The sequence below is a fragment of the Orycteropus afer genome, unplaced genomic scaffold (assembly GCF_000298275.1).
Source record: "Orycteropus afer afer isolate SDZICR_OR568_19922 unplaced genomic scaffold, OryAfe1.0 scaffold00009, whole genome shotgun sequence".
Taxonomy (NCBI): domain Eukaryota; kingdom Metazoa; phylum Chordata; class Mammalia; order Tubulidentata; family Orycteropodidae; genus Orycteropus; species Orycteropus afer.
In genome coordinates this window covers 22,492,909-22,502,926 of record NW_006921596.1, presented here as the reverse complement: position 1 = coordinate 22,502,926, position 10,018 = coordinate 22,492,909, and positions in this window count along the sequence as shown.

Below are 10,018 nucleotides of genomic sequence, written 5' to 3'. Positions count from 1 at the left end.
ATTCTGCTTTCTCTCATTATTTCTTCCCTTCACCCTCCTTGATTTTTTTTCCCCAATTAGTTGGGAACCAGTGACTTTACTCACTCATATCTGCCTCATCTGTTGCCCACCCACTGGGTGAGTGCCATCACCTGCACTAGCACCACTGGATTAATGACAGATATCAGCCAACACTGCCCAGCTTTTGCTCAGCTACTTCACATGACTAGTGATCACAGATCCATACTCACATTCCCACCTGCTAGAAAATCCATCTGGAGACAGTTGGTGAGTACTCCAGTGTTGCCAAACTGACCAGAGTAGACTCAGCTCCATTGGCCAAATATATTAAAGCAAAAAAAAAAAAAAAAGGAAAAAACAAATCAAGGTAAAGCAAATCAGTATATAATCAACAAATAAATGCAATGACATTGAAATATCTTTGAGACAACAACTTCAAATCATATACACAAAAAAAGAGGACAAGATGTCTCAAGCAAGTGACCAAAATAAAGAGCCAGAAAATTTTCTGGAGGAAAAAATATTATTGGAATTACCTGAAAAGGAATTGAAAAGAATTATATTTAGGATCCTTCAAGAGATTAAGAAAGAAAAGAACAAAAACAAAGAAACCACCAAGGAAATCACAGACAAAATCAAAGAAAACACACAAAAAACTTGAGCATAATTCAGGAAAACAATAAATGAAAAAACTGACAAAATAAATGGAAAACTACTGACTTGATGGCACAAAACAACAATAACATGGACAATATCAAATAGAAATCCAGAAGATCAATACTAAAATTTCAGAAATATATAAAGAATTGGGAGGGGAAAGAAGTGGAAATGAAACAAAGGAAGACAGAACCAGTGAAATTGAAAACAAATCTCATTATACTAGTCTGTTAGAGAAACAATCAGGAAAAAATGATTTAACAAATGAAGAAAGTCAAAGAATTATGTGGGATACTACCAAGAGGAAAGTACATGTGCTTGGAATTCCAGAGCAGGAGCAGACCAAAAGAAAAAAATTACTGAGAAAATTGTCAAAGATTAGTAGGAAGAAAACATCCCTAATATCATGAAAGATGACAATATAAGCAATCAAGAAGTTCAACACATCCCAAATAGGTTAGACTATGAAAGAAAATCACCAAGACATAGCAATAACAAACTTTCCAAAACTTTTCAAAATGAAAGACAAAGAATCTTAAAAGGTGCAGCTAGGGAAAAATGAAAAGTTACCTACAATAGAGAACCAATAAGACTAAGCTCTGATTTCTCAGCAAAATCTATGCAAGCAAGAAGAAAATGGATGGCATATACAAAATACTGAAAGAAAAAAAAAAGTGACAGAATGGAATTATATAATCAGAAATAAATTTCCTCAAATATGACGGTGAAATTAAGACATTTACAGATAAACAGAAATTAAAGTAATTTGTAAAAACCAGACTAACCTTACCAAAAATATTAAAGGGAATCCTTTAAAAAAAGAATTAACAATAGCAGACAGGCACCTAAGGTTAAGAAACACAATATCACCTGGAAATCAACCTAGTTATAGAAATATAAAAAATAAAACAAAACTACAAGACTGAAAATAAGGAATGAGAGTTGTCCATTTGTAAATAAAGACAAATACAAACAAAAAGAGTGGATAAATGGTGTAGTTACAGAACTTTCAGATGGACAGGAAGTCAAGACAATATCAAGACAGAATGAACTGTTATTGTTTAATAAACTTTATTGTTTAATAAACACTAAAACAACAACAACAAAGGAAATAAGAAAATTCGGAAACAAAATGAACTTAACACAGAAAAACATATGGAACAAAGAAACCATCAGCACCAAAAATACATATACACATGCAGAAAAACCATACAGCAAAATGACAGCCAAGATTCATGCATATCTATAATTACAGTGAATGTGAAGAGACAGAGAGTATCAAGTGAATAGGAAAACAGGACTCATCAATATGCTGTTTAGAGATAAACAATAGACATAAAGAAAAAATAAGCTAAACATCAAAGAATGGAAAAACAAATATTAAAAAAAATGCCATCCAAAAAAAAATAGGAATGTTAATATTTATTTATGATAAAATAGACTTTTATCCAGCAAAATCCAACAAAAGAGAGAAGGAAGAAAATTGCATGATAATTAAAGCAGCAATCCAAGAAGAGGTCATAATCATAATAAATATCTACACACCTAATGAAAGACCCATGAAATATGCAAAACAAACTTTAACACAATTGAAAAGAGAAAAGACAACTACACAATAAAAGTTAATTTAGTCTGTAATATGCTACTTTTAGTGAAGGACAGAACTAGAAAGAAACTCAACAGAGATACAGGAGATCTAAATAACACATCAACACTTGCCTTCAGAGACGTACACAGAATACTCCAATCAACAATAGTAAAATGTACATTCTACTGTGGAACATTCTCCACAAAAGACCACATATTAAGCCACAAAGCAAGCCTCAGTACATTGAAAATCATCAAAATTCTACAAAGCATCTTCTCAGATCACAGTGTTATAAAATTAGAAATCAACAACAAGCAAATCAAGGAAATAAATCAAACATATGAAAATTGAAGAGCATACTGCATCAAAACTACTGAGCAATACAAGAAATAAAAAATGAAAAGGAAAAAAAAAATTCCTTGACTCAAGAATGAAAACAATATATAAAAACTTTTTAGACACAGCAAAAACAGTGCTAGTGGACACTTTACAGCAATAAACACACACACCAAAAACGAACAAAGAAGTAAAATGTGTCCAATCATTAGAAAAAAAATAAAATAAAAATCTACAGTCACCAGAAGAAAGGAAAAAATAAAGATGAGAGCAGAAATAGGAACAGAAAAAAATAGAAAGAATGAAGACTAGAAATTATTTCTTTAAAATGATTAATAAAATTGACAAAGCATTGGCAAATTTAACAAAGGAAAAAGAGATGCAAATAGCATGAATAAGAAATGAAATAGGTGATGTCGTAAAAGTAAGTAAGTAAAATAAAAAAAAGAAAATAACAGAATATGAAGAACTGTATTTCAACCAACCTGAAACTACAAGACATGGACACATTTCTAGAAATACATAAGCTACCCAAACTAACACAGTCTGAGGTAGAACAACTGAGGAAAGATATTGAACAGGTTGTTACAAAAAGAAAAACAAAACAAAACAAAACTCCATACAAACAAACAAAAATGTCCTGGTCCAGACACCATTCAAAGAACAGCTAACACCAATTCTGCTCAAACTATTTCAGAACACAGAAAACAGTGGAACACTCCCCAACTCAATCTATGAAACAATTATAACCCTGATACAAAAGCAGACAACAAAACCAAACCCAACCCACTGCCACAAAGTCAATTCCTAGTAATAGCAACCACCATAGATTTTCCAAGGCTATAAATCTTTATGGAAGTAAATTGCCTCATCTTCCTCCCATGGACTATCTGGATGGTTTGAAGCACTGACCTTATAGTTAGAAGCCAAATGCCTTACCAACTGCACCATAAAGACACCATGAAAAAAGATAATAATAGATCAATATCTCCCTCAGACTCAAAGATTAGCAAAACAAAACAAAAAAAATCTGGCCAATAGAATCCAAGGTATTTTATTTTATTATTTTGTTAAATAATGACCATGAATAAATGGGATTAATACCAGGTATGCAGGGATGGACTAACATTAGAAAAATATCAATGGAATTCACCACATAAATAAAGGAAAAAAAAGAACCACACGATCATATCAATAGATGCAGAAAAGACATTCAACAAAATGCAACAACCTTTCCTGATAAAAACACTCAGCAAAATAGGAGTAGGAAGGATATTCCTCAATATAATTAAGGATATATACACAAAAAAAAATGATAATTTCCTTAGAGAGAGACGAAAAATATTCCTTTGAGAAGGGGAACCAGTCAAGGATGCCCTTTATCACCACTGTTCAACACAGTATTGGAAGTCCCACCCAGAGCAATAAGCCAAGAAAGGGTAACAAAAGGCATCCAAATTAGCAAAGTAGAAGTACAACTATCTGTATTTGCAGATGCTATGACCTTACTCATAGAAAATATCAGAGACTCAATAAGACAGTTACTGGAACTAATAGAAGCATTCAGCATAGTGACAGGGTCCAAGATCCACATAGAAAAATCAGTCAGTGTCCTTTACGCTAACAAAGAAAATTCCAAAAAGTAATTAGGAAAACGACACCATTTACAACAGCCACCCAAAGCAGAAGTGCTTAGAAATTAATCTAACCAGAGATACAAAAGGCACATACAAAGAAAACTGAAAAAACATTACAACAATAAACCCAAAGAGACTTACATAAATGGAAGAATGCACCATGCTTATAGATAGGAAGGGAGCTCTGGTGGCGTAGTGCCTAAGGCATTTGACTGCTAACCAGAAGGCTGGTGGTTCAAACCCAACAGCCACTTCTTGGAAGGAAGATTGGGCAATCTACCTCCATAGAGTTACTGCCCTGGAAATGGCAGTGAGACAGATATGAAGATTTCACATAACGAAAATTTCAATACTATGCAAAGCTAACTATAGACATGTTGTGTTGTTGTTGTTATGTACCATAGAGTCAGACCCGACTCATTGCAACCCCTCCCTGGGTTTCCGAGACAGTATCACTATGGAAGTAGATTGCCCCATCTTCCTTCCGAGGAGTGGCTGGTGGGTTTGAACCACCAGCCTTCTGGTTAGCAGTCAAGTGCCTTAGGCACTATGCTACCAGAGCTCCCAACTATAGACATAGTGCAATCCCAATCTATATTCCAAGGAGCTCTGGTGGTGCAGTGCCTAAAGCAACTGACTGCTAACCAGAAGGTTGGCGGTTCAAACCGACCAGGCATTCTGCAGAAGGAAGCCAGGGCAATCTACTTCCATAAAGATTTACTGCCTCAGAAATCCAATGGGGTCACTATGAGTCGAAATTGACTCGATGGCAATGGGTTTGGTTTACATTTTAATCCATGTTCCATCATCAATCTTTAAAGAGATGGAAAAACTACTCACCAACTTTCTGTGGAAATGTAAGGGACTCTGGACAAACAGAGCACTACTGAAGAACAAAGTAGGAGGCCTTATAACCCCAGTATGTAGCCACAGTAGTCAAAACAGCCTGGTATTGGTACAATGACAGAACAGACACAATGACCAATGAAACAGAATTCAGAACCCAGAAGTAAATCCAGCCACAACTGATCTTTGACAAAAGGCCAAAACCCATGAAATGAAGAAGAGACAGTTTCTTTAAGAAATGGCAAAATTGGATATCCATTTGCAGAAAAATGAAACAGGATCCACCATCTCTCAACATATGCAAAAGCTAACTCAAGATGGACCAAAGACCTAAATGTAAAACCTAAAAATATAAAGATCATCAAAGAAAAAATAGGGGTAAATTTAAGAGTTCTAATACATGGCATGCATACACTATCAAACATAACTAAAAATGCACAAACAATAGAAGACAAGCTATATAACTGGTACTTCCTAAAAATTAAACATTTCTACACATGAAAAGACTTCACAAAAAAAGGAAAAAGAGAACTCAGAAATTTTTTGGGAAAAGATGGCAACACCATATCAGATAAGGAAATAATGTCTAAATTTATAGAAAATGTCAACAACTCAACACCAAAAAGCAAACAATTCAATTAAAAAATGGGTAGAGGACATGACCAGACACTTCATCAAAGAAAACATTCAGCTGGCTAACAAACACATGAAATGTTCATGACCATCAGCGATTAAGAGATGCAAATCAAAACAACAATGATATATGATTTCACCCCAGCAGTAACAGCAAAATTAAAAAAAAAAAAAAAATTGCCAGTGAAGGTGTGTGGAGATGAAAACTCTCATACACTGCTAATAGGACAGTAAAATGATGCAAACACTGTTGGAAATGGTGTGGTGCTTCTTTAAAAAGTTGGAAATAGAAGTACATATTATCTAACAATCCTACAACTAGGTACATAACCTAAATAACAGCTGTTGACACAAGCAGATATATGTACTCCCATGTTCATTGCAGCACTATTCACAATAGCAGAAAAGATGGATATGACTTAAGCAACCATAGATGGATGAATGGATCAACAAGCTGTGATATATGCACACAATGGGATACTATGCAGCGTTAAATAATAATGAAGAATCTGTGAAACATCTCCTATCATGGAGGAATCTGAGGACATTACTCTGAATGACATTAGTCAATCATAAATGGATAAATATTGTATAAGACTACTATTATAAAAAGTCAAGAAAATATTTCTACATAGAAATAAACATTCTTCGATGGTTTCCAGGGATGAGAGGGGAAGGGTAAATCACTAACTGGATCGTAGACACTTAGTAACTTGAGAGAAGGGAAAGGCAATATAAAAGCAGGAGATGTTGGCACAAAAAAATCAAGGCAAAGGAAAACACTGGGAGGGGCACAGGAGCTAAAGGCAACACAGGCACATACTACTGTATACAAAGTCCTGCAATAACAGTAATAATAATCGATGAGGGGGTACATAGATAGGCATGCAAGCTGAGCAGGTGTGGGAAGTCGAGTGAAACTCCACCTACGAATGTATTTAGGTTTGACAGATGATATTTCTACATATGTATTTAGATGTGCTGCAAATATATCCATGAATATAGTAAAGCATTCAGGGGGCAAAGCTATGAACACTTCTTAGTTGTAACCAAACTTTTGAGGGAATGACTCACTCAGCCTTGGGGCTCAGGGTCAGAGTCTCAGGGGACATTAAGGTCAAATGGCATAGCATAGTCCACAAGGACAATGTTCTACTTCGGTGAGTAGTGACTGGAATCTTAAAAACTTGGTAAGTGGCCACTAGGGTGCAACTACTGGCCTCTCCTTGTCAGGAGCCAAGAAGAGGAAAGAAAATCAGACACATGGAAACAATTAGTCCAGTGGGATTAAAGCTCACTGCCGCATCAATTCTGACTCACAGCAACCCTACAGGACAGAGGAGAACTGCCCCACAGGGTTTCTAAGGCTGTAAATCTTTACAGAAGCAGACTGCCTCATCTTTCTCCAGTGGAGCTCTGAAAGGAACCACAATATCATGTCCTAGGTAGTCTGGGAGAAAAATGTGGAATGAAACATAAAAAATAATTAAAAAGACGAGGCTTACTGGTCGGATGGAACTGGTGGAAACCTTGACCCTATGGACCTTAGTTACCCTTCAAGCCTGGAAGTGCACTCATTGCTGTGACTGAATTTTCAGTCAAACAACAGGCAATCCTTTAGGGTGAACAATAAGACCAGCAAGGATAATACTCCGTGTATCAACCACAGGAGACCAAAGGGCAGCAAATGCCCAGGGAAAAGGCACAGAAGACAGGAGGGGATAAGAAAGGGGGAAGAACGGCAACAGGAAATACAGGGACAAAGTAGGAAGAGCACGGCTGCATTGTGAGGAGTGCAATCAATGTCACGAAACAAAATATGTATCAATTGTGGAATAGAAAACTAATTTGCTGTGTAATCTTTCACCCAAATCACAATAAAAAGTGAAAAAAAAAATTTCTCATAAACACTTATCTGCTCTTCTATCATGATATTTATAGCAGATATTTTCAAAGTATGGTCCCTCGATAAAGTCCATCATAATGATCTTGTAAGTCTGTTAAAAAGGAGTCATGCATGCCAATTCAGATGCACATAACCAAATCTGAAGGTAGAGTCTAGCGATCTTCAAGTTTAATAACCCCAGTGGCATAAATTGTTAAGCACTGGGCTACTAACCAAAAGGTTGCTGATTTGAACCCATTCAGAGGAGTCTTGATTGGTCACAGTTCTAGTTAGAAACAGTGGGTTTTCCTTAAGGTAGAAAAAACTGGATAGCAACTGACTTTGGTTGGTTTATCTTGTATTTTAGATTCATGGTACCTGTCTCCTGTGCCTCTAAAAGGTCATTAAAGGCCCAACCTTGCTAGGACCCAACTGAAAAAATATTGTTAGCCCTGACTCATGGGGACCCCATGCAGAAAGGAGTGAAATGCTGCAGGATCCTGTTGGGCATCATGACAACACACGGCCTGCACTATCAGACAGATGTTGGCTGTGCACGAACCCAATCCAGGTCTCCCACATGCAATCTACCACCAGACACCACTGCCCTGAGGCCCAAATCATGACTGGCCCTAGCTTCAGCGCAGGCTCATTGAGGGACAAATTAGTTCTTTCCTTGAAGTAGCATTACTACCTTATCTCTCTACTAGGTAGGACTATCCTTTATTTCCCATAATGTCTTGCTTAGTAAACACTTCATCTTGAAAAAGTCATCTTTCCTGTCATTTTCTCCATAAAGGCTTTACTGATCTTCACATCATAACTTAAATAGAGCCCTTAGAGCTGGAAGTGATACAATGGCCATGCTCTCCCCTAGACTGTGACATTCTCAATTTTAGGGGCAGTGTCTTAAGCATTCCTGCATTCGCTGGTAAAGTCTGATGCACAGTGGTTACTTCAAATGTTGGTTAAATGCTTGAGCTTATGTGAAAAATTACTTAGATATTCAATCAGAATCCTGATGTTTATGGCAAACAGCATATCGATTGGTCATTGTTCATAATGTATTAATTGCTCAGTATTCTAACTATAACTCCTACCTTTATCATGGAAAATAATTAGATTTTCTATATTTATCTTTCCTTGATCTATGCCTGCATGATTCAGAATTTCTATTAATTTGCTTAATATAAGTACTAATGTAGTAACACTAGTACTTATATTTACAGTAAGCTGTCCATTTGTCAGATGCACTTTGTAGATGTATTTCTCACAGCCAGTGAAGATACTTTTGAAGTTTTTTTTCCCCTTGTTAATGGCATTGTATCACATCATAATCATTATCATTATCATCATTATTATTACTGTCTTATCTACTTCCGTAGTGATACTGCCTCGGAAACCCAAGAGGGGTCGCTATGAGTCAGGGGCGACTCGACGGCACATAACAACAACAATTAGTTAAAAATAAAAAAAATTTCCTATAATGGAGCTCTGGTAGCATAGTGCCTAAGGCCCGTGACTGCTAACCAGAAGGCTGGCAGTTCAAACCCACTAGCCACTCCTCGGAAGGAAGGTTGAATAATTTACTTCCTCAGTGATGTTGCCTTGGCAACCCAAGGAGGGGTTGCTATGAGTCGGGTCTGACTTGATGGCACATAACAACAACAACAACAACAAGGTAACAGTGCAGGGAATTCTCCCCAGCACTTTTGAAAGCTTATTTGTATGTTCCTCCACAGCTTTTGATTAAAAAGCAAGTGTTGGGAATACTTGCCAAATCATAAAAAAGAAGGAATGAAAAGCAGCTATGATATTACGAAGTGCTGGTATCTAAACAAAAGGTAAGCTGAGTCACTTTATTGTATCAGATATCTAGGCAGATATAAAGATATCTGCTTAGAAATATCAAATGGTTAACTTTGCACAAGGCCTATATTTAATCTAGAGCTCTGAACTCATTCTGGCCAGTTCAGTCATGGCCAACAAAGCGAAACAGGAGCAGACTCAAATTTGGAAAATGTGGTTGTACCAGAACGATAACCAGAATGGGAAAAATTACATGTCAACAACCGACTAGAACCTTAATCTCTGTATCAGAAAACAAGGGCAGAATGTGTACTGCCTATCAACCAAATCTCTTGACTGGTAGAGATGGAAACATTGCTGCCTTGCTCAAAGATGACAGCCAACTGCACCGCTTTGAATGTATGTCATTCTCCACCATCACGGCAATAATCCAATCTCTAGCATCAGGCTTCTGAGAGGGCTCACTATACCTCTTCTAAGTCTCCTGTTTTAAGGCTTCAGTCCAAAATTCATCATGTTCTGGTTATTGTTCCTGTAGAGCCCCATTTTGCAAATTCAGGTCTATTCTGATCTTGATGTGTCAGCCACGACTAAAATGGTTCGAAACAGTTCAAAACCTTGGTTTAT